Source organism: Panicum virgatum, chromosome 5K, assembly GCF_016808335.1.
Source record: "Panicum virgatum strain AP13 chromosome 5K, P.virgatum_v5, whole genome shotgun sequence".
NCBI classification, from domain to species: Eukaryota; Viridiplantae; Streptophyta; class Magnoliopsida; order Poales; family Poaceae; genus Panicum; species Panicum virgatum.
In genome coordinates this window covers 45799305-45803787 of record NC_053140.1, presented here as the reverse complement: position 1 = coordinate 45803787, position 4483 = coordinate 45799305, and the positions used below count along the sequence as shown (strand labels likewise).

At 46.3% G+C, this 4483-nt stretch overlaps 1 long non-coding RNA gene across 1 annotated transcript; it reads right to left on the bottom strand.

Annotated features, from left to right (window-relative positions):
• Positions 1-2045: 2045 nt before the first annotated feature.
• LOC120710708 lies at positions 2046-3001 on the bottom strand. Its single transcript, XR_005689988.1, has 3 exons — positions 2887-3001; positions 2553-2807; positions 2046-2402 (listed from the first exon to the last, which is right to left on the bottom strand). It is a non-coding gene; the product is annotated as an uncharacterized LOC120710708 (long non-coding RNA).
• Between the last annotated feature and the right edge of the window lie 1482 nt (positions 3002-4483).

Here is a 4483-nt window from a genome sequence, read left to right as displayed (position 1 = left end):
TTCAAGGCCAGGTGATTCCATAGAGTACCATTCAAGACACTGCATGGACAACACATTAAACCCTTTGGCGGCCTATTTGCCATTGCCGCCTTGAGAAAAGAATCTAAACCCTGAATCCACGCCGAGGTGCTCCGGCTTCCATGCATCCATTGCCGGTTCATCTGTACAAATTAAAAAAAACATGCTCATTATCCCTAAAAACATGTTACTATGATGTAATTCAAAAAAAATGTAAATGTGTCATAGACCACCTATCTAGTAAATTTAAACTAAATAGCAAAATAAATTGGCACAATAACATATACACATGTCATCATGAAATAATTCAAAAAAACTCATTCTAAATGTGTGATAGTCAAACTATTTAGTAATCATTCTCTAAAAAGCAACAAATCAATTCTACCTTGCTCAATTTAATGAACAAATTAATAAATCATGCTCATTTTTCCTCATCCTTAAAATCCTTAAAATTTTGCATAATAACATATACACATGTCCCCGTGAAATAATTCAAAAAAATTACTCTAAATGTGTCATAGTCAAACTATCTAGAAAACCTTCTCTAAAAAGTAACAAATCGATTCTATTTTACTCAAATTAATGAATAAATTGGAAAATTATGCTCATTTTTCCTCAACCCTAAAATCACTATTTTCTTTATCTAAAAAGCATGAAACAAAGAATAAACACCGTGAAAGAAGAGTGGAAGAAGCTACTAACCTTTGGTGCACTTGGATGGGTGAAATCCTCACAAATTTGGGGGGGGGGGGATGGGCAGCACCTCCCCTCTAACACGCCAGGAGAGAGAGGAGGAGCTCGGCCAAATGAAATGGTCGGGCTGGGGAAGGAGTGCCTGGCTTATGCGGGGCAAGTTAGTGCCGGTTGGTGGCTTTAGCCGGCACCAAGTGTGTATATTTAGTGCCGGCTAGAACTACCAGCCGGCACTAACATGCAATTGACCAAGTTAGTGCCGGCTAGAATTTTCAGCCGGCACTAACGTGTCTTTTGACCGTTGTGGCAGACGGGCTGACCGTTTGGAGATGGCACGTTAGTGCCGGCTGGAGTTTCTAGCCGGCACTAACGTGCCCGCTTTGTACGGTTCATGCACGTTAGTGCCGGCTCCTATTGGATCGGCACTAACATGCTGGTACCAATGTACCATTCTCCAACAGTGTGTCAATGGGGCCAATCTATAATCTTTTTCTGTTACTTCTTGTGCACAATAATTTCTAATCAATTTGAACAAACATTTCATTCTGATGGAATAATTCTTATTAAGCAGGCCAAGCGTAGAAACAAGTTCCTTTCCTTGCGTATTTTTCTCTTCATGTATGAACTTTCCATTTAAACATCTTCTGTGTTTTTCATTTGAATTTGAGTCATTTTAGTTTGGAGCCAAAAACCAGAATGCCCGGAACCAATATAAATTGTCGTACATTTCGGGCTGAACTAAGAAGGTGGAGCACTGATGGGCCAAATGTCCAAAACGCAACAGTTTGGCCCGATCTCTAACGCTCCAGTGCTCCGATCAGGCCCTGTAGCTGTCCCAGGCTCCAAGACCTTCACCGTGACCGATTCGCTCTCGCTCGCTCCCGTTTTGGGAACTAAGGCACTACGGGAATCAGTGGGTTCGCCGTGTGCCGAAGCACACACCAAAAACCCAAAAACACTCAACGTGTTACACACGGTAAACAGCATACGGCAAAACTCGGCCAGCATACAGTGTGTTTGTCGTGGGCCTTTTTTTGGGCACACAGTAAAGGCTTTGCTGTGTGTTTTCTCGGGCCCACGGTAAAATAAAGTTGCACTGTCGACACAGCATGCCATGTGGACAGTTTCTCGTGTGCCACGTGGTCAGGCACACGGCAAACAATGCCACGGGACATACACACGGCAAAGAATGACAGTTTTGTCGTGTGCCTTGATATGGCACACGGCAAAAAATGGTAGCACACGATAAAATTAATTTTCAGATTCTTTTTTTTTGTTTAATCACAAATATTTCATATTCCAATCAAATTAACATCACAGGCAATTCATATATATTACATTAAATGTCACGATCATTTCATATATCACAATTTGATCACATTCAATCCATAGAAGTCCAAATCCAAATATAGCAAATATCGCAATGCATACAAGCCCAAATGTAGTCGATACAAGTCCATACAAACACTGGTAGTTCATACATGTCCATACAAGCACAAGTTCAAACGATAGTCTATACAAAGAGTGCATGTCCATACAAGCACAACTCACGGCGGCGGCGGGTGCTACGACTGTGGACAGTTCTGGAACTGTTGCAGGTAAGTCACCCATTGAGGAGGCGGCCACACATTCTGAGGCATCGGCGAAGGGGACATTTCTGTTGGCCCATCATTTGATGACGCCGATTGAGGCTGCAAATTCAAAACCATTAATTTGAAGTCTTTGTTTCTAAGACATTGTTTCTAAGTCTTTGTTTCTAAGGCATTGTTTCTAAATCATGGTAGGGTTGTCTATTAGTCAAATAACGATAAATGAAATTAGAAGGCTGTGAAATCGCTCACAAGAGTAGGGGTAGCTGCACGCGCAGGGATAGTAGTCTGAGTGAATTGCGGTGGCGAAAGACCCATTTGCGAGGCCAGAGTCTGCATGAATTGAAAAGCCAGGGCCAGCTGCATCTGATTCTGCTAGGAGGCTTCCTGTGTCTGACGAAGGTCTTGCTGCATCCTCTCCCGCTCGGCCGCCCACGCCTGCTGCTGTGCCGCCCACGCCTGCTGCTGTGCTAGGAGCTGTGCTTCAAAGTCCCGTTGCATCTGGGCCTACAAAATTAGATTGCATGGTTAGAGTACCAAGAAACATATGTCAAATTTAATAAACCTTTGCTGTAACAGAAATAACCTTCAGTGCCTCCATCTGGATCTCCGTAGTGCTTTGACGTGGGCATATGGCCGGGCTAGAGCTGGTGCTCCTGGCTCGAATCTGCGCGAGAGTGGGAGTAGTGGCGGTGTCAATCAAGCTGTCTCCAATCCAGTACCGGCCATGCTACTTCCTTCCTCCCACCCTCATCACGACTTCTGCATCAATGGTCTCCGTGCTCGGATCAAAGTCCGGCCCATTCACCTCCGTTGCCATCGAGTTGTACTCACTGAGGCGTTTGTGGACAGTCGCGTTGTTGTACGCTTCTGGGGGGTCCGCCGGATTGTAGTTGACATCCGATGTCGCCTTCCCTTTGTGGGCCAAAGCCCACGCCTTGATCGGGGGGCACGGCTCGCCTTCATGTGACGCTGACTGTGAAAAAAGAAAAATGATTATAAATTGTGTACGGTTGAGCGTTAAAATGAAGAAATGAATTCATGTACCCATCTGGCCGCGTACTGTCGTAGGTGACTGTTGCCCTGATGGTGCGGTGCACCTGGCATCATCAAACGCCGTTGCCGGCAAGACTCGTGCATCTCCACCCAACCTTCCGCATACCACCTGTCGATTATCATGTCCCAGCACTGTTCATTCCCGACTAACCACCAAGAAATCACCTGCAGGTCATACATGACATATCAGAAGATCAACTGTAGCGTACTTCATTTTAGTAAAAGTCAATATTAATAATATTGTATTTTGCCCTCACATATTGTTCCCGAGTCAGCCTGAGGTTTCGCACAACCCCTTTGTTGGTCTTCACTTTTTCGATGCGACGTTTGTAATCACAGTTGGCCTGGATGCGCGCCTCGTAGAGCATATCCGCCACCAGCTTGTGATAGGCCGTGTTTACCACCTCGCGCGCCACGGTCATCATTCCCTCCTCGCACCTGTAGAAATCTTGCACATGATGATGAACGAAGCCATTATATCAAGAATGTCCAATTAATGAGATGTATTGACAATTATAGCGCATACAAGACTTACCCACAGTTCCTGCAACACCCACTCTGCCTTGCTCGCAAAGCACCTGCCTTCCCGGTTCGGTCTATCGATGGCTTGGATGTAGTGCTCCCAAGCCGACGCCGGCTGATGACGGCCATCATTCTCGATGCATCAAGGGTAGTGGTTCATGCAAAGCAGGCCCAGAATGCCATTGGGGATGCATTTGTGAACACCTGGAACGACGATTACAAAGTTCCTGCCAAAAATGTTTGTGTAAAATTGGAATTGAAATATATAAGTACGAAACGTAATGAAATAGGCTAAAATTACTTACCTTTTACCGTCCGGCCGAATAATCGGCCGTTGCTCGAGCGGTATAGGTCGATTCGGGAGACGAGCGGGGCCTCGCATCCAGACGGCGGGTATGTCTCCTACCACCTCTCCTTGGTCGTCGTCCTCCTCACTAGAGGCCTCCTCCACGTGCTCCTGGTCCTGCTCCTGCCCGTCCACCTCCACCTCCTCCTCCTCATCCTCCTCCTCCTCCTGCTGCTGCGGCGGCTCCTCCTCATCCTCAGGGGAGGGTGACCTCGCGCGAGGCCCCCTCGTCCTCCTGCCGCTCCTCCTCCTCGTCCGT